General features: G+C 32.5%; 1 long non-coding RNA gene across 1 annotated transcript in view; it reads right to left on the bottom strand.

Moving 5' to 3' along the window:
* The window catches only part of LOC129219211 (uncharacterized), a 483,500-nt gene extending 457,562 nt beyond the window's left edge, over nt 1-25,938 (bottom strand). Inside the window, exon 1 of the long non-coding RNA XR_008580380.1 lies at nt 25,816-25,938. This is a non-coding gene — a long non-coding RNA (uncharacterized LOC129219211). The remainder of the gene's footprint in view (nt 1-25,815) is intronic.
* Between the last annotated feature and the right edge of the window lie 301 nt (nt 25,939-26,239).

Here is a 26,239-nt window from a genome sequence, read left to right as displayed (position 1 = left end):
TCTTTGTACGAGGGCTTCTTTAATCGGAGTATCAGTTAGGATTGTGAGCATCCTCTTTTTTTTCCTTTCCTGGTTCCTAATCCTACTTTTTCAAATGGTCTCAGTAGGGGTAGTCCATATATGATGATGTGGAAGGCTTACTGGGAAAAATACTTGGATTATTGATAAGACTTTTCATTATTTTGACATCTAACGTGGTTCTGTTAGAACGTAATATCTTACCATCTTTAAATTAAGAAAATGTGTCAGAGGCTGAATAGTGTATAAAGTTAAAGGTGAACAAGCATGAAAACGTCACTCTATGATTATAAGCTAAAAGGTACGAATCTTTTACTTAATTCAAAAGAAATGGTTATTTTTAAATTAAATAACTTAAAAATTCTAAAGGTTTGAAACAGTACAGAGCGAAAAAAACGTCTGAGGCCCGTTTAGAACTAAGACAGAGTAGTAAGACACAGTAAAAACGTGCGTAAATGTGCCCCGCTGAAAATGCGTAAACGTGATCCGTCGGCAAGTTTGGATTTATTTTTAAAGTGCAAAAAAATTTAATAGCTTTTCTGTCCATCCAAATACAATCCTTAAAAAAGGGTAAAATTCTGCTATTTTTTATGTGTTAATTTGTTTTTAGCGAAGTATTATTCATTCACAATAAGCTTCCAAACGTTCAACACAAAATTTACTCGGTTTGGTAGAAAACAGATTTTCCTATCCGCATGCTAAACCGAAGCTCGACTGATGCTCAAAAACTTGTGAGAATATTTGCTAGAGAGCAGCATCAATTTGCTATGACTGTTGACTCTCCAGTTATAACTCGTTTTTTAAAAAGGGGTTCTGTGTAAACGTACCCAATGCGTAAACGTGCCCCGGTCTACCCTACATGTACGTTTATTAAATTCAGATACTTCTGTTTTTTCATCTCCACTCTTATAAAAGTAAAAAAATACTCCGAAAGTTAAAATGACTCTGGTTTATTTCAAAGAAAAATACTAGAAACTGTGTTCAAAACACCTAAAACAATAAAGCATTCTTTTAGTACTCTGAATGTAAAGACAGAAATGTTTTAGATAAGAATATGAAGTAAATAATTCATATTCAATGTGATGACAAAAACGCTTTTTTTTTCATTTAATTCAAATTTTCAATTTGTTTTACCATTCTACTGTCTTCGATAATATAACTTCTATTAAACGTTTCTTAAAAATTGTCTGTAGAATGAAAATAAGTACGAAATTACCTCGACTAGAGTACTAAACTATTTAGAGAAGATTTATTAGGTTCTTTTGAAGATGTTCATTAATGCAGGTGGGCACTTCGTGCTTTAAATTTATTTGGCTGAGGATTAAAGCAGCGTGATGAAGTAATAGGCTTTCGCTAATTGCGAACCATTAGTATTAATCATTTTTCAATTGATATTTCGTTAGGAGTTCGAAATACAGGGCTCTCATTATTTGCTTTTAAAAGAAGCAATTTCAATTTATTTCGGAAGAACATGAAATTTTTTTAAATAAATTTAATTAATTTAAAATTAAACAATAAATGATTTCATAGATTTCAATTGTATTTTTCTGTCATCTATCAAACAAAATGTTCTTAAAGAAATGTGATTTTCTAAAAGAAAGAGGGGATTAATTTTCATGCAGAAAAAAGTGCAATAGCTTCTTTTAATTGATTACATATTACTTTTTTTTTTTGAAAACATAAATGATGTTCATTAAAATAGTTATGAATAAGGGATTTTATTTAATAGTAGTTTAATTTACAGATTTTTTTAAAAAATACTACGACACAATATTCTTTAATCTTCAATTTAAGAGAAAATAGACTGAAATTAGAAATGTTGGAGAATATTCAGCGAATTTAAGGTGAAAAATTTTCACCAACATTCAAACAATATGTAATCTTACAGACATAAAAGGTCTTGTTATTGAGTATTCTGTTCATTGAAAAAAGGGTTCAACTTTGAACCAAATATTTGATACAGGAAATGAGCCCTGAAACACTTTTAACCTCGTCTAAAATTTAACTAGGTATCTGAGTACTGTGAAGTACTGAAAACGTTGATTTTACTTGTTCCGCACTCTATGCACTACAAAATAAAGTACAACAATGCAGATTGTAGTAAGTTTTGCCACAGTCTAGTTTATAAACAGAAATTCTTTAAGCATTTTGATATTGATCGAAAATAAAATTGTCTTTGAAATTTCTTAATGCGAGTTTCAACTAAAAGGGGCCCTGGGCTAATATGTTGCTATTTTTTTCATCCGTTCTGTTCAGTACATGACTGGTAGTGCAATGTAAAAATAACGATAAATCAGGAGAAAATATAATAAAAAGTAAACCCATTAAACCATAAAATGCTTAAAAGTTTGAAATTGAAATTAAGTTAAATTCTTTTACAACGAACTTCAAGGGATCGCAAATTGTGATCGTTGTAACGGGATTTTCGTTGTAATGGAATTCAAGCACTGCCAAGAAAATTAAACTGGTGCAGAAACTTTATTTCGTTGTATTGACGTTCGTTATAACGGGATTTCACAGCAGTATTAAAAGAACAACATACTTTGGCCGCCATTATGCCTTTCTCTTTTGTTTCACTTCCGTGCAAAGGTAAACGTTTATTATTAATATAAGTTTTGTTGAAAAGATTTTTCAGCCGTCTAGTTGCAGTACCTTCCGCAGTCTTTTACAAATATTTCGTAGTTTCCAAAAATAATTTTTGATTGAATTGAAGCGATTGAAGATAGTTAAAGTTCTTTTAAGGCCGCGTCAAAATAATTTTAAAAATAGTTGCTCACCAATGCTTTATCGCTTTAAAAGTGTATGTTTCTTAATTGACATCTGACCATATTCACCAGTCGGGTTGAGTTTCATTACAACACCAAAATTGCCTGTTGAAGCCTTCTGATTGGTTAAAGAAGGCTTCGATCGGCGGTTCGGATATCCAACTGAAGTTCAAATCGGTTGGTGAATATGGCTGTTAGAAAACGTTATCAAAAATAAATACAAGCTGAAATGACTCATATGCAATGTGTGTTACGCAGTACTTTTAGATATATATCTCTAAATCTGCCCTTACCCCCACCACACACACTCTCTTCACAAATCATTATAAAATATAGCAATTTATCCTTAAATTTTAGTACAAACAAAAGTTATGAAGTGAATAACTGAAATGAGACATTTAATCAGGGTTGATGTCGATGCTTCTATAGCTCGACAAATAACCCAAAATTGAGAAGTTAGAACTCAAAAAAATTTGAAGTAAATTCACTCCTGAGAGTTTTTTTTTTTTTTTTTAACTGTTTTTTTAGCAATCGGTCGCACCACTTTTCATCCAGATAGGTTTGCTTTAAACTCCTCCTGTTCAAGCTAAAATTTGAAACGGTAGGATAAAGAAAGCGGAATAATTAGTTATAGCAATCTACTATCAAGAATCTAACGTAAGCTAGGAAGTTTCTGAAACCACATGCTACCATAAAGACACTAAAATAGAGAATAGAAAATAGAAATATTTGTGATTTTGTCATAAAAAATTGAGCGACTTTAAATTTGTGTTAGGTGTAAATATGATTGGAAAAGAACTTTTTTGTGACAACTTTTGAAAAAAAAAGATGGAATATGCTGTAACAAATAGATGCATCAATTTAAAGACGAAAACTAATTAGCCAGGAACATTGCTCTTTTTATCCTTCAAGGAAATGAATAATAATATAATGGAAATTATTTGAAAAACGCAGTTTTAATCTCCAATAAATTAAAATATATATCTGTTATTCTCCCTCTCTCTCTCTTTTTCCATTGCTTCTTTTCTTTTCAAGTAATGTGCGTATGCGCTATTTGTAAGCTAAGAGTGAAAAATAAACAATTTTATTTCAACTAACGCAATCTGATGGGAATTACAGGCTAAGAATGAATAAATTCATTTCAAAATTTATTGAAAAATCTTGAAATAACAGAAGTGTATGTCTCCACGGAATGAAAAATAGTGTTTGCGAGCCTAAACACAATAATTTAATTACTTCCCTTTTTGCTTGTAAAATATTTAATCAAATATTCTAGAATTTTTATCAGGTGTGTTCAAAAAAATTTCACAATGCAACCAAGATGCGCTAAAATGTACTTTAGCATTAAAAACATAAACAAAAATGTACATAAGATAACATTAAGCTGCTTTGATGAATACAACAAATTGCTGTGATACTTTCACATTAAAACAAATGCATAAGTAATGTTTAAATTAAAACTGAGTTGATTATAATTTTTGATAACTTTTCTCTTTCAGCGCATCGCCGTAATAGCGAAATGGGACCAGAATAAAAAAAAAAACAGTATTGTATTCTGTATGCATTGCTAGAGTAGAGGTAAAAGGTCGAACGCACTCAAAAATGTTTAATTACATTGGGAGTTTAAATAAAAAAAAAAAGTTACGGCAATAAGATCTTGACACGTTTGTTAATTTTTGAAAGGTAACATTTTTTGTGTTCCGAGAAGTGTATTCTAACGCTATACAGCAATTACTTTTTCATAAACAAAATAAATAAAATACAGCACTGAAATATAAGTTTAAATTCTTTTAAGACTCACACTTTAAAATATTTATACAGGGTGCCCACTAAAGCCCCTTCATACACTTTTCAGATCATAACGACTGCTGCTATATTCTAAAAGGGGTGCCCAGATATACAGAGTGGGGCGCGGGAACTTTTTTTCTTTTTTTTAAATTTTTTTTTAAATAAAAAAAATTACATACCTAAAAATTATTATCCTTTTCCTATCACACATAATGGGAGATTATGCTTTACACTGTTTTGAAACCTACATCTTGTATGTGTTACCCTCCATTATAAATACACTGATTCAGTCAAACTGGGAAGTTTTGGTCAATTCTTTGGAGCATGTAGATCGGTATATTGGCAGTTTCAGCTCAGATGCGGTTCCTCCCAGGATTTGTGGACGATCGTTATAAACCCTCGTTTTAGATAACCCCGCAGGAAATAGTCAAAGGGGCTAAATGAAGCGAGCGTGCAGGCCAGTTGAAGTCCCCATCCCAATCGAGCAGCTGTTAGAAAAATACGCCTCCACAGCACGAGTAAAAGCGCGATACTGTCTCGACTAAAGCATGATGGCAAACTGAAAAAATGATGTAACCAGTGGCGTACTTAGCATGGGTGACCGCCGGGGCGGTAATTTGTGGTGTCAACTCCCCCCCCCCCTCCCTGAAAATTTTCAAATTTTAAGTTTTAAAAAAGGATTTTAGCTTTACATTTTTCAAAAACTTGCGATTCCACTTTGAATACAACCCCCAGACGGGTGAAACCCCAGGCAGACCGCCCTCCTGCCCCCCCCCGTAGCGACGCCACTGAATGTAATAATACTTCCCATTCAGATATTTCCGCTAAACCTCTCCCCAACCATCCTGTGATACTCCACACTTTTTGCACGCCAAATTCAAAATAGGATGTTCCTGCTTCCTACCCTGTATTAAAGTAGCCATATGCAACTGATTAAAACCACTTATGCCACCACCTGGTGGAAAAATGCAGAATTAGAATTCCAGTTTCAAAAACGGTTCGAGGTAGTGGAAAAAAGTGGTTTACTAAGTTGTAGTACACCATCGGTTTAGGACAAAAAGACACTTTGTTGACATTAATGCAAAGAATAGAACAGCTAAAACGTGCATTTCGTTTTTCGTGATTTCACGAAAATGTCCCAGTTTCACATTCCAGTGAAGTGACGAAATTTGAACGGAAGGGGAAATAATAATAATCCAGGTAAAACATGACACCGAAATGTGAAATAAAAGTATATTGTTAAAACTAGTTTTTTTTTTTTTTTTAGATCATTTTCTACCGTCACAGTGCAGGAAATCACGGAAAACAAATGCGCGTTTTAACCTTTCTATTCTTTGTTTTTATGTTCACAAGGTGTTTTTTCGTACTGGATTGATAATGCTCTACAACTTCGTAAATCACTTCATTACCGAGTCTTTCTCTGTTAGGATTATTAATTCTGAGTAGGATTATTAACTCCGCAGTTTTCCACCAGGTGGCGCCGTAAGCAGTTTGATTCAGTAGCGCATAGCTGCTTTGCTACACCTAGATACCTCTTTTATGATCTAAGCTCTACGTCAGTATTTTAAAATTTGACGGGTTTCCGGATTTGACGGGAACCGCGAAAAATTGAGGGGTTTCCGGAAGAAAATATGTGAATTTCAATAAAACGACCAATTTTTTTTCTAAATTTTGTTACTTGAATGACACTTTTAGTTCAGAACACAGGTAAAAATTTAACAACTTACATTAGAAAAGGTTTTTAAATATATTGAGTTGAAATGAGTTTATAGTGGTTGGCGTGAACTGCAAAATTAACCTAATTTTTGCTTAAATATTCATTTTTTTAAAATTGTATTAGAAAATGTTATGTTTTTGGTTTATTTTCCATTTTTGAATCACTCAAAATATAATTAGTTAGTCCAAATTTGAATTTTTTGAAAAAAAAAAAGTTCTCCGGATATAGGCAAGGGTGGTACACTCATGTTTGTGAAAATTGCAACACCAAGAAGGAATTATGCAAATGAACTGGAATTCACAGGAAATGTATAGCAGGATAAGATATGCAAATGATTAGAATTACAGAGACGTCGCGCATGCATGGATTTAGTTAGGCCTTTTAAACAGGGGCGTAGACTCCATATATAAATGGCTGTAAAGATTTTTTTGAATCACTGTATGATTATCTACCGATGGTAGATGTTTCTCTGGTACTCAATAGGCCTCGTCCAAAACGCAGAGCGTCATATGAACGAGTAACGGAGTTCGAATGGGGTCACATGATCTGCATGCGTGAGGGTGGACTTCCGTACAGATAATTCAGTGCCTGCATGTGGCGTAATGTTTCAACTGTGATGCGTAATTACAGAACATGGACATAGGACGATGAAATTAGACGAAGGACTCGCGCCAGCCCACACAACCGAACGACGCCACAAGATTGTCGACACCTCACCCGCCAAGCTGTGATGGATTGTATAGCGTCCTCTCGTACGCTAACCAGAGATGGGCAGATTCTTATTCGTAAATCCGAATTTGATTCACAGCACCTTAACGTGTCAATCCGAATACGAGTACATTCGTATTCACAAGTGTGAATTCGAATAGATTCATGTTTGCTAGTGTGAATCCGAATACGAAATTCGGATTCATACCTATGAATCCGAATCTATTCGGATTCAGATCTATGAATCCAAATCATTTCTGATTCACATCTATGAATACAAATCCATTTGGATTCACACTTGGATTCACTGAAAAATTCAATTTAAAAGGCCAATATAAATAAATAAATGTTTCTTTGTACCTCGCTACAGTTCGAGTTTTGGGTGTTAGCGAGTTTTTGGATGTATATTTATTGGCATCAAACTATGTAATTGACCCGAAAATGAACTTGATACTGTTTGGAGCCGCAAGTCTAATACTACTGGACCCAGGTTTTAGAAGTCCATAAAAAGTTAAAAATCATGGTTTTATGGTCATGAACACTGAAAATTTTCGCTAATTTTTCGTACAGTCAAGTGCCCATTCTTGGGACAGTTTTGAACTTTTACCTCTAGTAGCATATTAATCATACATTTTCCATTCGAACGAAGTATTCTATTTTCAGGATATGCCTTACTACGTTTCTTCAAGACAAGGTATAAGAGTATAGATTTGTCCCTTTAAAAATAAAACAAAAAAAAAAAACGTTCATTCTCCCAAGTTAGGGACCTCCCTAGGGGGTTCGTGATGACGAATTCTTCCCTAGCAGATATACGACTAGCTTTGAATTCTTTCACAGTATCAGTGTAGTGGTATCGCTGTAAATGGCGTATTAAATTCGAAGTATTCAAAATGTTCACCTGAACTTCTTTAGTTTTTGAGGGAACATTCGCATCGCATTCTAAACTTAAAGCTCGAATAGATTTATGAGAGGCTCTCTCTAGGGAAATAGCATTGGCATTATCACTCACTGACTTGAAAAAATCACCACTTAGTGCTGATGTAAGCGAAAATCGCAATTTCTGAAAAGGTTCTCATTCCGAATTCAAAGAATTGTCCTCGGAATAATAAGTAATCTTAGTAAAAGAAACAAAAAAAAAATTCATATTGTTATTAAATAAATGTAATTGAAACCGAAGAAAAACATAAAAAATCATAGTAGCCATTAACATTAAAAAAAAAAACTTGCAAAGTATTGTTACAAATCCTGTAAATAGTAATTATTGTAGTAACGTAACCTGTAAATAGTTTCCCGTAATGAATATACAACCCCTTTTCATTCGGCTAAAGTATACGATCCCCTATCCTCTTTTCTTTTCATTGATAAAATTTGATAACGGTCTACGCATTTCGAGAAGCAGTAAGAATGTTGTAGAAACTTCTTCGATGTTTATAAAAGCGTCCTGAGTGATAAAAAGTGGAGTTTCGATTGAGATTTCGAACTGAGAGCGTATTTGCTCTGTTTATAGCGAGGCATTTCGCTGTGTTGTTTTCGTATTTGGAAGTAAATACGTGTGTAAACGTTGAGTTTACGGTGTTGTGTGATAATTGCTTAATTGCTGATGAATAATTTAGCAGTTGTTGACGCTCTTTCCTGTACATAGTGTAAATAAATTTCCTGTATTTTTTTAATCAAGAACTGTGTCATCCTTTCAAGAAAGTTGGAAGTCTCGCCGGATCCGTTACAGTATATATATATGAAACGAGATTCCTTTCAATGAAATTAGAAATAATAAATTGGATACGTACCTATTAAGAGTTAAGCTTAGAGTGGTTCAGAAAAACTTTTTTTAGCTAGAGTCCAGGACACACCCTATTTTCTTTTTCAGACTTACTAATAGTATTATGCTGTAAAAGTTTTAGTTTCTTACTCAAATTTTAAGAGGGTGCTCAATTTAACATTAGTCGTAGCATGGAAAATGTCACAAATTTGGAAACATTTAATTTCCCCAGCTGTGGTTTTGTAAATAATTTTTTTTGTAATGTATATGCATATTACATTTGTATATTTATAATATGTAGCATTGTTATTTCAGTTCAATGTAATTTTTAACTCCCCTCCCCATACTTATGATGTTTGGGGGAGGGAGTTGAGCACCCTCTTTCAGTTGAAATAAGAAGTCAAAATTCTTCCGGTATATTACTATCCACAAGTCTAAAAATATTGAGGGGTGTCCTGTTATCTATTAGAAACTTTTTTTTACATGTATTTTTGAACCACCTTAGTTAAGTTATTTACATATTCACTAAAAAATAAACATACAATCCTCCTCAACTTACAGCAAGTCAAAACAGTAAGAAAAAAAAATATGCCTGCGTTTTATAAGATAAGAATTCTAAAAAACAGTCTTCTTTTCAGTCCTTGATGAGTTTTATTAAAATATTTAAAATACAAGAAGCATATGGTTTCCTTTTTTTCTTCGTGCATTTTATTTCAGGTGTTATTATTTCAAAAAAAAAAAAAAGGAAAATAATTCAATGCTCTACGCTATTTTAATTCTTTCTCAGTTTATGTACTTCCATATTATTTCCTTTTTTTCCCTTAGAAAAAAAGAAAGGTGTTATTTATTTTGATTGTTAAAAAATTTCTGGGAAATACACCCATATGGATATGGGACTTTATATTGTAGCAAGATTTTATCAAGCTCAGATGTGTAATTATTTTTTACTGATTTCTGAATTACTCAAACTTAGATTTTATGATTTTTTAACCATATATAGGAAAAGAGTCATCTAATTTAACATCTAGCTTGAGCATTTTAACTTGTTAGTATCAAATACTATATTTAAATAAATTTAAATTTCAAAAACTCTATTTAAATCAGAAAAATCCGGTTTAAATTTAAAAAATCCGAGTTTTAATATATATATATATATATATATATATATATATATATATATATATTAAAATCCTGATTTTTATCAACCCTGTTATGAAGTAAGATCCAACAATTTAAACACTACTTTATAATCGGTTTAATAAAATATGTAGAGTTTTTTTTTTTTTTTTTGTTCTTGAGTACTGATTAAAAATTTCCCAATTTATCTGTTGAAAATCACTGTATTCTGTCAGTGCATTATGTTTTTATACATCATTCATTAAAACTTTTTATACAGTTTAACCTCAAATTATTTGACAAAAATTTCCAGCAGATTCCTTCCATTTAAAATTGCATTTGAGGAAAAATATCAGCAATTTGACGCTAAAAAACCATTTATCGCCGCTTGAATTCCATTACGTTTCATAACGAAACTACCGTTCTTGCCACTCTAATCTCTCTCAAACCGGTCTCCGTGCTTGGTCATGGCGGCCAATGGAAGCAGTATACGAGTCGTTCCTCTACTCTATTATAGAACTCTTTGGTACGAACAAGAACGTTTTCACAGTAGTCAACGGTTGCGATAGTTGAAAATAAATGCGAAATACAAAATACAACCTAGCTTTGTTTTACGCATTTTCTGTTTTTTCGTGAGAAATTTGGTTAGTAGAACTGTTAGTAAATCATTATATTTGTGATCGATGCTTCCTTCCGGAGATAGAGTGTTGAAATGTATGTTTGTATTATTAAATAAAAAACCGTTTTCTTCCATCATAATATATTTGTTCCTTTTTTTTAAACGAAACGTTTCAGAGAGAATCTGCATTTTCAACGGTACAAGTATCTGTAAAATCAACAAATTTTTACAATCAAATTTGGTCCTTTGTAACATCAATCACTGCATAGTCATCATATTTTAAAGTTGTGTAATTGAGATAAATTATCTGTGATAAAATTATATAAACAAATCAAGTTTCAATTTACATGACTTTGGTAGAATTCCACTTTTAAAATTTTTGAACCCATAACAATATCGTCACTTTTCTTCAGAAATTCACTAACACCGAAAACTCGACCTGTAGCGAGGTACAGACAGACATTTATTTATTTATATTGGGCTTTTGAATAGAATTTTTCAGTGAATCCAAGTGTGAATCCAAATGGATTCGTATTCACAGATGTAAATCAGATATGATTTGGGTTCATAGGTCTGAATCTGAATAGATTCAGATTCGGATTCATAGGTATGAATCCGAATTTCGTATTCGGATTCACACTTGTGAATACGAATGTATTCGTATTGACACGTTAAGGTGCTGTGAATCAAATTCGGATTCGGATTTACGAACACGAATCTCCCCATCTCTGGTTAGCGTACGAGAGGACGCTATACAATCCATCACAGCTTGGCGGGTGAGGTGTCGACAATCTTGTGGCGTCGTTCGGTTGTGTACCCTCAACTTTACCCTCAACTGTTGTCATTTCCGGCTTCAATGGGATCACCTACACACTCAATGGCGTGCGAATTAGCAGCAGGTCGTCTTCTCGGATGAATCCAGATTTAATTTGCAATATAATGATAGACGTGTATGCGTCAGCCGTTACACACGGGAACGTCAGCTCCCAGAGTGTGTAACCCGACGTCATACCGGCATAACGCCAGGAGTCAAGGTCTGGAGCGTTATTGAATATCAAGGGCAGGCCCATCTAGTCCAAATTACGGGTAACCTCAATAGCGAGCGCTACTTCAGAGATGCTATGACGCCGCAGGTACTACCCTTTCTTCAAAGCATTCCTGTTGCAGTGTTTTAGCAGGACAATGCACGTCGACATGTCGCACGTATTGTACAAGTGTTCTTCGGTGCACAACAGGTAACGCTACTTCCTTGGTCTGCCCGTTCTCCGGATATGACGCCCTTCAACCATGTCTCGGATTGCGTTGATCGGAGGCTCGCCCATGTGTCTCGTCCGCTAGTAGGCACGGATGAACTTTGGCTTCAGATTCAAGTCATATAAGATGCTATTCCCATTCGGAACATTCAGCACCTTTATGATTCGATGCTAAAACGAGTACAGGCTCGCATTGCAGATCGGGGTGGCTACATTCGATATTAATTTACGCCAGTTATTTTCATTTCATTAATCTGTAATTTTGATCGTTTATCTGTAGCACTATGATTAATATGTGCTATAAATTTTATTCCTTTCCAATGAGTCCTTCATGTTGTTGCAATTTTCACAAACATGAGGGTAATTAACTTTAATGAGCCCCGTGTATAAATAAAACTCAAACTCCAAATGTGTAATTCCGGAGTAAACTCGGAAATTGATTTTGTTGAAATTTTCAGTTTGTATTGGTTAGTACTGGAAGGTTTATAGACCGTTTCGAGAAAAAATTGATGAATAGTTTTTTTTTCTTTTGAAATTTTATTTTAGGATACAAAATTGGATCTTTCTTATCGAAATAATAATTATCGTATTGTCTCGATTTTAGTTTCATTGGAAAACCCGCAAAAATACGTCCTTAGAAGACTATCTACCTTCGGTACAGAAGTAGGAAAGGCCTAAATTGAGCAAGAAAAGAGTTATTAGCATTTTTAAAAGAGGGAAAATCAATACTAAATTCCATATTTAAAATCGTCTGCGCCATATAGTGATATTTTTATTGAATGAATTTAGCTGAAAAACTGCTATGTTGTAGCCATTTTGTCTCAAGTGTGGACAAATAAAAAATATCAACTGTTTTTAGGACTTCTCTATTAAGGGAGGAATTAAAACTTTCCCTTTCTTCTTCTTCTTATTATTATTTTGTTATTTAACGTTTAGTTATTTGTTTGCGCAACCTAGGGACGATACTACAAATTTTATTTTGAATTTATATAACTGAAATTTTTATTACTGTTGTATTTAATCTAATCGGAACTTAAAATTTACTGTTTTGATGAGATTCGCAATTCGAATCAACTATAGCAGACAATGCAATCTCTAACCTATGGCTGCTAACAAAGAGGTTAAACAAATTAATTTCGTAACTTATAGCCTGCTTTTAAGCTCAATGATAGACAATTTTTCATCGTGTTCGGGGGGGGGTCTATTCTTTTGAAATTACATTGGACCAGAAACTGTCTGAAGCCTATATTTAATCGGGAAGTAAAAGCTTGGAAAGGAATGCTTTACCTCTATCAGAAGTTTTTTGAATCACCAGAAGGTAGCATATTCAATTTCTAAAATTCTGAATCAAACAATGTCTACGATGATGCGGATTTTTTGAAGTTGGCGTCCTTACTCCATTGCGAAGTTTTGAGGAACATAGTTTTATTTAAATATGAATGTTTTGGGGCAGTTCTTTTCAATCCTGATGTTGGTGGGGTTTTTTTTTTTTTTTTTCGTTTTAGATATATTGCCGATGCTATTTGGAATTTTCTTTATTCTGAATGTTGTTTTTAGAACTTGTGTCCTTATCTAGATAGATTTTAAAGCGACGGTTGATGTTATTAGAAATTGTTACTCTTATTCTGTCATTGGTTTATAAAAACCGATTTCATTATAATAATGGGGACCTTCAGGAAAGTATTTTTTCTTTGATTAAATGAGAATTTACGGGACCGTTGTCCTCATTCTAATCGGATTTTTCAGGTATTGTTTTCTTTCTTTTGACAGAATATTTAACGGAGCCGTTGATTTTACTGATGAATCATTGTCCTGGACCTAATTATGGGTTTTAAGGATTGTTGTTCTCAAACTAATGTGGGTTTTTTTGGGAGGGGGGAGGGTTCCCTTTAAACTGCTGCCTTTTTTTCTAATGAAGATTCATTGGATCTGTTTAATGACATTTCTGAACTGTCTTTGTTTTAATGTCACAATTTTGGCCATATTTTTCCATACTTCATCAAGAAAAGTTCTTGATGGCAGGCGTCACACGACCTCAGTTTCTTTCTCTGTCAAAGAACTTGTAACAATTGAGGTAGCCTACACGGAGCACATTTCAATAAGGAATGTTAAAAAAAGCAGCGCTGACTTTATTTTAGAACTGTTCTCCTCATTCTTTTAGGATCTAATGTCCTTCTTTGACAAGCAATTTTTAGGGACTAACGTCCTAATCGCAATTATACTTTTTAGAATCTGTTGTCATACTTATGAAGGAAACTCTTCTCCAAAATCTTTCCTCTTTTGTTCACGCTTGAGGAATGAACATGCGTCACTCAACACTGCTTTTAATTCGAGGCAGACCGGGCAACGCTGGGCGACGCAGGGCGACGCAGCTATTTAATAATAAGTAATTAGAACTTGGAAGGTAAAGTTAATTTGGGGAGTATGTCAAATTTTAATACGAATATCCCAATACAGATATTAAGAACTGATTTTACTTATTGCAACACACATCTGAAACAAAATGTAAAAAAAAAGTTAAGAAAACTATTTTCGCTGATACGATTTTATAATTTATCTCATTTATAAAATCAACTCAATGAAATAATTTATTACAGAAATTAAAACAGTTTTATTTGTTTGTAAAAAGAATTTTTCAACAAAAAATAATAGGTTTGTAGAAAAGTAACGTAAAATGCACAACTGTTATCGAATTGATTATGAGTGAACAATCAATAAGTAAAACACTGCATCTCGGCAGAAATGTATTATTCAAAATATTAAAACCAAAATTGAAACTCAAGAAATAACAACAGCGTAAAATTAAAAAGAACAAGCTGGAAAAAATGAAATAAACATACACTTTTGTCAGACTCTTAGTTCAAACTGCTATTAAATTTGAACGATAACTTAGCTAGCATTTTTTAAACGCGCGCGAAATACTAATTTAACTTTCCTATTAACACTTCATTTCAAATAAAATTTGAAAAAAAAACCAATGAAAAAATCTTTTAACCAATGCTTTCTGGAGGAGAGAGAATTTTCAGGAAAATATCAAAAAATATCCAAAACCCTCAGGGTCCATTGTCTGAGTCAGCACTTCTATTAAATAACAGAAGTTTTGGAAATGAATTTTATTTTTTCTTTGTTTTCTATTTTGCAGAAAAATAACCGTTTCTTTAATGAACAAATGTTTGTATTAGACTTTTCTCACTTTTAAAGGCTGTGAATGTTAAAATACTTAAATAAATAATTATAACATATTTTATCGTGCATAAAATTTTATTTTATTCCTCTGAAAAGATGGAAATATTTAAAGCTAGTTAAGAAATATAAATGAATATTAAAACTGTACATTTATGAAAACGTTTCAACGTTTCTGTATTTCAACGTTTTTAATTTTAATTTAGGTTCAGGAAAAATATTTGATAAAAAACATTAAACGAAGAGTAAAATATTTTAATCTAGAATTAAATACGACTAGGTGCGTATAAAGTGCGGGAGTCCCTTTTTTATTATAAATGCTACACTGTAAAAAAAAAGTGTAAGATTAACAGTATTAATGGTTGTAACGCTGCACGAATTCTGAAATGTATAGTATCATTGCTGAAAAAACTCAATTTGTTGGAGGAATCTTGCACTACGGTTTCAGTAAAATTCAAAGCGCTTGCGTAAAGATAAGAATCGGAGTAGAACAGATAAACTCTTATTAGCGAAACGAAAACCCGCCTTTGTGGCCGAGCGGTCAAAGCTCTTGCTTTGCGATCTGTCTGTGAGATTCACGTTGTGGTGCCGGACACCACTCAGATTACTTCCTCTCTTAGTGCAAAAAAAAATATCTTGTTTGTGTCTTAAAATAAATAATTGGTGTGTATTAATTCTGAAAAAGCATGAACTTGATAAATATTGAATAAACGATTAATTAAAAGCAAGAACTGCAAAGAAGGAGATTCTAGGCTGATTTTTTTTTTACACTGTTATAACGAAATTTTAAATATTTTCACCTACTAATTTAGTTTTGTACTTTCAATTTAAAACGTATCGAAAGAAATTATTACTTGATCATTTAATATATGTGTGGATAATTTAAACCATCGAATAGTTTACTCGAAGAATAACTCTACTTGCAATTAAGAATCCGTTCAAGAAAGTAGGATGACAGCGTAATTTTTCCTAATGTGTAACCTTTCAAGCAGTTTCTCTGTAAGCATACAGAAAATTATGGTGTAACCCTACGCGGAAATTAGTGAGGCACAAAACTATAGTTACATTACCATGGTGTTAACTTCCATAAGCGATGTGTAACTTTACACCAGTTATATCAGTTAAGTTACTCCAGAGCAGTGGAGGCAGCTAAGCTGCCACCGTTTTTATGGATTGGTTACATTTTGAACACGTATTTTATTCACGTTTCGTTCTCTGGTGCTTACACAACAAATTAACTGAAACAACCTTGTCTATAAATTAGAAATAAGGGCTTGTTTCACACTGCCGTTAATTGTTGTATCTCACGTAACAGTTAATAAACATACGCAATAACTTGCAAAAGTTGAATTTCGTCCAGAGTTATATTTTCAACGAAAAAGATAAAGATATGAGAGATTAATTACAAAATGATCAACAAAAAAAAAAAGGAACAAAGACATGCATACACGTATTTCCATGCTTCAGGGAATTTCTTATCAATCTGTCGAAATTTAGTACAGCAGAAGCTACAGAACTTTAAATTATTTGTATAGCTGTATTTAAATAAAGAACTACTCAAACAGTCACTATAAGGTGTCATTAGTTTAAGTCATAATTTTTTGCAGAACGTATACACTTCTCTCCAAACTCGACTAATTTATATTCTATCTTCTTAAAAAATGACTTTTACAAGAGTAATGAATATATTTTACTACTTTAAAATAACCAATGCACTTGTTTTTTTATTGCACTTATTTTTTTAGTACAGATAGACGTACAAGTCATGATGTTTCAAGATGCTTCACAAACTAAAAAAAAAAACTTTTTATGCTTGTTAAGTACTCAAACTGCAACACTTAATTTTAAAAATGAAATAAAAAAACTAAAAACAATTACATACTATAATGCAAAAGTAATGAGTAAAAAAAAGTGTACCAGAACGAGAACATTATCTTTTTTTCCAGTTGCATCATTTCTCATTGGTTTTCTCTTTAGGTCAAACTTATTCGGTCATCAAAGCACACTGGAGCCATTCCATTTCAAATCAGGCAGGGCGTGTCACACAGTTTTTTTTTTTTTTTTTTTTTGGAAAAATGACCAAAGTTACAATAGATGAGATAGTAAAATATTCCAAAAGCATTTTACAGGAATGTTTTTTTTCTCCGAGTACAGCTTTTAACATTTTTGCTCAAAATCGGTGATTTTGAAAAAAATCAGAAAAACATGAAATGGACACAGCATCAACTGCAATTAATCTATTCGAATTATTTTTACTCTGAATGATAAAGGACCACGGAAATACAACTTCTGAAAATTTTGTTCTCTTCTTAAATACAGAAAAAAATATATTGCGACGAAAAAGCTGCATTTTTACAATATTTAGTTTTTTTTTTTTTTCTATGAAAATTTTTTTTTTTTACTAAGCAGAGACGGCAATCTAAAGTTCTTGCATTTAAGTTTCATACTAGTTTTTTGTAATCCTTAGATGTGTACAGATTAGGAAATCGAATTTGAAATTTTTTTAAAGTTATGTATGCTTTTTGAAGCGAAACTACTCAAAAGAGGTTTTTTTTTTTTTTTTAAATCTAAAAATTGACTCATTTGAACTCATGTAGTGCTGAACAAGTTAATGTCCACTAAATCGCTTGTTTTTGCTTAGAAGATGTTTCATGATTTTTTGGAAGTGACCAAATTGTTATCATCTACATGCAAAATGAAAATTGTTTTCTAATAATTTCATCATTTGAAATTTTGATATAATAATGCCTAATAGTTCGATCAAATAGGGAATCACAAATCCTAGAGTGATTTATACTGAAAACATGAAGAAAGCAAGGAACTTATTGATAAACAAGTTGTCGTTTACCTGCCGACTGCGGTATATAGTTAACACTTAGCTATATAGTGCAAAGATGCTTAGTTCATTGTTTTTATAATTATTTAACTTGATAACCACTTTCAGGAACATTTATTATTAAAATATACACTCCAGTTTGTGGAAATTGCAACACCATGAAGGAAGCATCATAGTTGAATGAAATTTAATACACAGTTGAGTGGTAACGGTACAAATAAATGGTTACAATTTAAAACCAAACAAACAATAAAAAGAGATAGAAATTAGTATTTTGTGTGGCCGCAATAAGAGCTGCTACACGACTCGGCATGGAGTGAAACAAAGTTTGAATATCTGCCTGCGGAACAGCATTCCATATTGTTTGTATGCGCAACCAAAGTTCGTCTGTTGAAGCAACAGGACGAGGATCATGAGCAAAATGCCACCCAACAAAATCCCACACATGTTCAATCGGTGACATATCCGGGAATATGCAGGCCAAGGAAAAAGCTGTACCTGCTGCGAATCAAGGTAGGATTTGACAGTCCTGGTGACATGTGAACGGGCATTATTCTGTTGGAATACAGCCCCTGGTAATCCTTGCAGAGAGGAAGAGCTTGGGACTGTAAAACTTTGTTCATGTATCTGGTACTTTTCAAATTGCCCACAATTCGTAGCAATTGTGATCGTCCATGATATGCTATGGCACCCCAGACCATAACTTCGGGTGTTCGTCCACTGTGGCGTTCGATAATGCACTGCCGTTCACCGGCATAGCGCCTGATACGAATTCAGTCATCATGGTGCCACAAATTGAAGCGGGATTCGTGAGAAAAGACGACCTGCTGCCAATCAGCACAACAGCTCCTATACACATTGGCCCATTGTAGCCGCAGGCGGAAATGGTTTTGCGTGAGAGGAATCATGCGTAAAAGAATTCTTGTGCGCAGTCCACGCTGCAGCAGACGTCTCCGAATTGATGAAGCACACAATGAAACACCTGTAGCTGTTGACCACTGTGCTGCCAATTGTCTAGAAAAAGCTGTGCGGTCCGTCAGTGCCATACGCACCAGGTGTCTGTCATCGCGAGCTGACTTCACATTGCGGGGTCCACTACCGGATTTCCGAGCTGTTCGACCCTCCTCCGTCCACTACTTCCAAAGACGTATGATTGTGCTGCTGTTACGCTGCACACGAGCGGCTACTGCACGATTAGACAATCCAGGTTCACGAAAGCCGACGATTCTGCATCGTTCAAACTCCGAAATTTGCTCAAATGTCGCTTTCTTTCGTCGAAGAGGTATAAAAAAGATTAAGTTAACGTTTACTCTAGCATATAACCACCGATAATCATACAAGCCTCGCTACAGCCGTCTATTTATATTCGGTTCGATCCGCCGTTCAGAGGGCGCTGCTCAGCATACGCATGTGATACCGGTCTGCAATTCTAATCATTTGCATATCATGCCCTACTTTACATTTCCTGCAATTTTCGCAAACCGGAGTATATATATATATTTACATTGGAAGCGTTTGAAGTTGAACTCTTCAGGCAATTTGTATTTAGAAAAGTAATTTTCCTGTGCTCTCCAGTGGTTAATATTAGAACAAAAAAAAAAACCTCATTATTTTCTAAAGAAGATAACGTTCTTTGAAGTCCTTTAAGCAAAAAGAAAAAAGAAAATTAAAAATTTCGTATTGTGGCACTCTTTTTCTAAACGAGCGAAATATTCTAAAGAATATTTCCATAAGCTTGGGTCGCTATAAAAAGTTGGGTCGCTCCAAAAGTATAAAATTAAAATGAATAAAAAAATTTTGAAAAAAAAATAGAACCAGCTTCAAAATTGCTCTGAAAAGTGAAAAATAATTTTATTCTTTAAACACCATCGATAATACTTTTAAACATAATTTTTGAAGTTGGCGCAAAAACGATTGATAAAACCATTCACAGCCATAACTCAACTACAAGTATAAATTTAACCACGTCCAGTTTCTTCACTACCACATGCATTACGCATTGATGACAGCATATTTGAGTAACGATATAAATGTTTCGTTCCTAAGTTTGGATGATTTTTTGATAAAAATATGAACGAAGCATGGTTACAATGGATTTTACTTTTTGTTTTTGCGCCAACTTCAAAAATTATGTTTAAAAGTATTATCGATGGTGTTTAAAGAATAAAATTATTTTTCACTTTTTAGAGCAATTTTGAAGTTGGTTCTATTTTTTTTTCAAATTTTTTTTATTTCATTCTTTTTAGTGTAAATGTAGATATTTCAGTAAAAGTAAGAAGTTACCTAGTAAGAAGTGCGGCTCTATATCACTGTATTGCTTTAGAAAAGCCTTTATTCAAAATTATCATTACAATTACTATTAATGTTACAGTTATATGGCACCAAACTTCTATAACAATGAGTTTCATATTGTCGCGTAGATGAAGATAGCGAAGACAATGTGAAAGCCAAATGAAGCGAATACTCGTTAGTCTCAACTCGAGATCTTTATTCAGAACCACGAATGAACGTTACATCTCCTTATATACAACTTGAAAAAGTGCTGGAACTTTCCAGATTTGAAAAGATACAGAAATTAATAGAACATTCGAGAAAATACGGAAAACAGTAGAAACGAAATTTTAGTAAAATTCACTTTGTCCTAGTCGGGATTTGAACCCAGGTTGCTCGTGTGGGAGATGAGAATTCTACCACTAAGCCACCGTTATCCACTGATGACAAGTGCGAACTTTGCTACAATATCATTTTAATCATTTAATAGGGAAATTTACTGTTTTTTGCCCATAACTTTTTTCTAAAGAACAAATATGGTCAAGCAAAGTAATGGGACCTAAGTTGAGCCATCCTCTATCCATTAAAAAAAGAATCATCAAAATCGGTTCACTAGGTGAGACGCTATGAGTGGACAAACAAAAAAAAAAAAAAAACATACATACATACGGTATGAACTGATAACCGCCTCCTTTTTGAAGTCTGTTAAAAATTTAAGAGAAGAAATGGGCACTATAATTCTGATATGGGAAGGTAAAGCGCAGTATCGACAGAAACGAGCTTTTGAGACATTCGAGACTCGGATTCGATTTTATATAAACGACAGGGAAATGTTGTACTGACGTTTTTCTCGTCCTTCATTTTCGGCGGAAACCAAATAAGCAATCTCGTACAGTAAAGGTAAAGTACAATCGATGACAAAAATGCAAAAAAATGAAAAATTTGCAGATCCTGCTCTCTATCTTCCCGCGGCAGAATACAGTTTAGAACAAATAGCTTTTACTATACCATCTATACTTTTTCTATCATTTTTCATTTTAAATATTATTTTTTGCTTTAGAATCAACTTTAACAAAGATATTCAAATTAACTGCAATTTTGACTGTTGTTACCAAGAAATCATTTACTTATTTTTTCATAATTTTTAGTGCGAACCAATCTTAGATAAATAGTCTTGAGAATTAAAAAAACATTTTCTATATTTTATTTTCAAGTTTTTTTTCGTTTTTAAATTTATTTGAGGTGACACTTTTTGAAATATGAAACCTTTTTATCTGTTAGATGTATCTTAATTTAAAAAACGGTATTCACTTTCGTTTTATTTTAACTGTGTTGCTCATAAAGGGAGAATAGCTTATACTTACACATTATGTGTTCTAAATATCGTAAGTTGGTATGCTCTAATTTAAAAGCAACTTTTAACAAGTAAAGTGAGAAAAAAGCGCTTTTGAAAACGATTTTAAACTGATGACTTAACTCAAGTTTTTCTTGACTTGAATCAAAGAAAGGTCGAAAACCTGCATTATTTTAAAAGTTTAAAATGACGAAAGCCCACAAATATATGCTGGTTTAAGTTCAGCCTTGAAATTACTTTGATGAATTTATTAACAAAATTAATTTTATAATTACTATTAGTTTTTGTCGTTTTGGCAACCATTAAAAAGCGGAAGAATTTTTACTTTGATTACAGTTATTTTCCATTGTTTTTGGCAACAATTAAAAAGAGGAAGTAAAAAGCGAGCATTTTGCCAGATAAAGTAAGTTAAGAAATGGTCTTTAAAAACCAGCTATGAGAAAAACGCAATCACGTTCTTGAAATAATAACAAAAATCAGTCATTTCAACGAAAATAGTACAAACCAAGTCTGAAACTGTTGAGCTTTGTTCATCAATTTCAATAATTTCTGCCAACTAATCGTTTTTCTTAAACTAATTGTCCACTTATTTTTATATAATAAAGCATATTTGGTTTATACAACAGTAAATAATGAAGGGTTTTTAAATATTTTGACCGTTTCGTGTAACAGAGTGCAAAAATAAGCCTTTAAAAATTGTTAACAAGAATAAATGAACAGTTAACAACATAAAATGAAATAAAAACTCAAAAACCAGTTCTGTCCGTGATTTCAAGAAAAAAAGAACTTTTTTTCTTTATCATTAATGCAAAATGTATCCGAGTGGATGCTAATCTTCTCAAATTAACTATCAGAAAAGAATTAAATTCAATTTCTTTGCTGACTGCAAAATTAAGTAGCTAAATAAAAACGAAAATAATGTACTTAGTCTTCTTAAAACAAAAGTTTAAAAAATATATTCAATGTTATTGCTTTTTTTTTCTTATTTCAAATTGCTATGATAGAGTGGACAGTGCGAAAAAAAAATGTTAAAACATTAATAAAGATCAACTCAGAGGTTTCAGAGACGTTTTTTTGTTTTCTTAATTTGCTGTGCCACTTCATTTTTATGTAAGTGTTGCATTTTTACTGATAATTTATATTGTTGTTGCATTTCGGCACAATCTAAATTCACATTTTAACTCGTAATGGTATGAAGAATATTCTCTTATGTGAAATCAATTAATCCTCAATTACACGCAATTAAAGAAATAGTCAATTTTAAAAAACTATGATTGGGTAATTATTAAAATTGTCAAAAATAAATATCCCACATGATGTTCACCATTTTCGCTAGAATGACCCAAATACAGAAATTTGTAGAAGGTAAGGGAGATTTTTTTTTATTCTCCACTTTTGCGGCCATAGTTTGTAACCTATCGCACCCCAGCAAGGGAAGTAACACAGCTCAAAACTTGGGGAGAAACGTATTAGCTATTGATTAAAAAATCTAAATTTAATGCTTTTTTTTTTGCCACAAAACTCGCACAAAGTTAATTTCTACCAGTAACTCATCTTTCAAAAAACAGGAACGTTTTTTACTAGATAGCAGTAACGTTTTTGAAATTATCCTTGAAATTTTCTGAAGGATTTGGAATTCCTCCCGGTTAAAACCACACCTGCACCGGGATCTTCACGAAAAATTACGTTAGGTTTAACGTAATTAAATAAAATCTTCCTGATTTACCGAGAACGCACCAAACATTGATGCAACCATGGCCATAGTTAAGACAGAATTACAAGTAAGTACCAAGCATCTTCCTCGCCTGCAATTCTTGCCTTGCAAAGCTATTCAGTGACTTGTCCGCGCTCATTGCGAGCATAGTCAATCTGGACTGGCCTTAATCATACTAAAGCCGATGCATGTAAATAAACACGTTCAGTCAATCTTGAAATTGCTAGCTAAAAATACTTTTCACACTAATGAAAAGCCTTCATTCGTCCTACTTGTAGGAACCCAGGAAACCTTTTTGCTAAAATACTTGATTTTACGGGGAAACAGATGAAAAGTTGTTTAATCCCGAAACGTTTCACAGTAATAATCAGTAACGTTTCTTATTATTTTTACAGTGTGGTGACGTAAAAACGATGTATCATTAAAATTTCATAATTCCCAAGGAAAATTTTAAACTCTAAGTATGCATTATGAGTTTTGACGACAAAAACTAGCCACTTGATATCTTATTGTAAATCTTTTGCGTGTATTGTAATATTTAAGAATAAATCACGCAAAACTACTACTCCGTAAAACCTTGATTTTCTCCGATTCTTTCTTTTTTTTTTTTTTTTTGTTTCCCCTTGAGTTGTGTCACTTACCTTGCCGGGGTGCGAAATGGCGCCTAGGCGTCTTGTGCCAAATTCAGAAAGAAAGAAACGTAGGAAAAAGTCAAAAGTGTTAGTAACAATATTTTTGACGGAAATACACGTCATTTAATTAACAAAAAGAAAAAGTTATTTTTATTATTTCAATACACACAATTAACGTTATTTTCATCGATACTGAAAACATTTTTAGCTGCAGCAATAGGTTTGCTAGTGAATGTTTAATACAAATTAAGTAAAAATTGATAAAAGGATATTAAAAACTGTATTTCAAAAATCAGCAATGTGCACTTACAGAACGAGCAACTAAATACAAATGAAGATAGTTTCATAATGAATTAATCACTGTTATGTAACTAAAAGTGCAATAATGCGAGTATTTGCACGAAAATATCCGCAATTAAATTGAGGGAAAAGAAGGGAAATCTTTTACTGTTTAAAATAACAATTAAAAGAAAATCTTTGATTTTGACCAACTGTTCATATTGACAAGCAGCTGCTTCTTCATTATTTGAAAATGGCGATTCTCTTTTGCGTTATTACAACTTAAAATTACAATTCTTATGATTTCGGATTCTGATAATTGGTAGTCACGGTTAACATTACGGAGAAGAAATGAACGAAATTGATATTACCAGGAGCTTAATAATGTTAACAACAAGCATGTTTTTTAAATATTTCATGCATTGAAATTGATTTGATTAGTTTTTCTGCAAGTATTTTCTTAAATCATTCATTTGATAAAAGTTTAAATTATCTTTTTCAAAAAGCTTTTTTTTTAAATTAAAGCTTCATCTTTCAGCTAATTGTGAGAAATTAACTATATAATTGAAATAATACGTTTAATAATACCAAAAGGAAAAAAAAACAGGCAATGAATCATTTATGAATTTGTCGCTATTGAGTTAAAATGAAATAGATTTAACTAACGATTGATACTAATTATGTTAAACAACGTTGTTTCTAAATGATTTGGGATATGTTGCACCTTTTAAATTCATCTTAACTAAATATAAAGTCATAAAACTGTTAATACTAATATTATCATGTTCAAATTATTTGAGCATATTAAATAAATAGTTTTCCCTGTTTATAATGTTTTTTTTCCCTAAAACTCGAATAAAACATTTCTTTTAAATGATATTAAATTGATTATGTAACTTAGGAACTTTATTTCAAAATGTTCAAAATTTGTAATGTCTACTTATTCATTTTTATCCCTTTTCAAAAACCTTATTTTAGATAAAAAGTGTTTACTCGTAACCTTAAATAAAAGCACCTATCTTTCATAATCACAACACACAATAATAAGGACATAAATATAGATCATAACACTTAAAATGTTGCCATTATATTTGTGCATCAAACATAGAGCGCTTGATGCTCACTTAAATCTTCTAAAATCAAATAGAATTCATAAAGTTCTATACTAATTTTAAAAATTATAACTAAATAAAACTTGCGTCAGAAGTATAAAGTTTTTAAGAGTGTATATGTGTTAATAAATATGTACAAGTCATATAAAAGTTTTTAAAAATTAACACTGTTGGAGAATATTTTGTGCTTGGATACATAAATTTAAGTAAAAATGCAATCACTGAGTTTCTAAATGTAATTTCAATAAAAAAAAAATCTTTCTTTCAAGTTCAACACGCAAATAGTTTGCGCGGTTAAATTTTAAAGCCAGAACATAGTCATAGCTACATTTTGAGTCATTATTTTATTGAAGATAATAAGAAAAGTAAAATTCTCTAGCAAAAAAAAAAAAACCTAACACTAACGCTACAACTTTTTTTTTTCTAGTTTTAAGTTGAAAAGTATTCGGAGCATAATTTGTCAAAACAACGCGCGCTTTTAAAACGTCTTAGAAAGCAACTGTAATGGAAACAGGTCCACAAAAGTTGTCTTAAGTCAATATTTCTCAGCTCGCATCAGTTTGAAAGTTTCCTCCGCACTCTTTTCCCCCACAGAAATATCTATTTTAAACTTCAGAAGTAAAGAAGGTGAAAGAAAACCATAGCAATATTTCTGAATGTCCCTAAATGTGTACAGTTAAAGACCACTTACCTCACGCATGTCCAAAGCAACTGCTACATTTTCGAGAAAATGCATCAAAGAAATCAACAACCAAGCAGTGTTTTAACCATGTGCAAAACTTGGCTCAATCCAATGATAGAGCCTCAAAACTTAGGTTGTGCCCTCAGCAATGCTTAAACATGAAATGTTGTTCTTCGGGAAAAAGGTATCGCTGAGGAGTGGAGTTTGGCGAGAGAACGCGTCGCCAAATACTTATGCCAAGCAGAGTTTCATAATTAGGCTCACAAAACTTTGAGATGGGCGTGAAAGTGATCGTTAATGGAGCAGAGGGCTGATTAACACGCGCACACATGAGTTTAATAACCTCAGCAAAAATAAACCGCATAAGTCATGCCGACTTTTCGTTAGGTCCTTCAAATAATATGTTTAAAATTTTATCTAGAATTATTTTAAA

Source organism: Uloborus diversus, chromosome 3 (genome assembly GCF_026930045.1).
Source record: "Uloborus diversus isolate 005 chromosome 3, Udiv.v.3.1, whole genome shotgun sequence".
Classification (NCBI taxonomy): Eukaryota; Metazoa; Arthropoda; class Arachnida; order Araneae; family Uloboridae; genus Uloborus; species Uloborus diversus.
The sequence above is the reverse complement of the archived record's forward strand: the minus strand, read 5'-3'. Positions and strand labels throughout refer to the sequence as shown.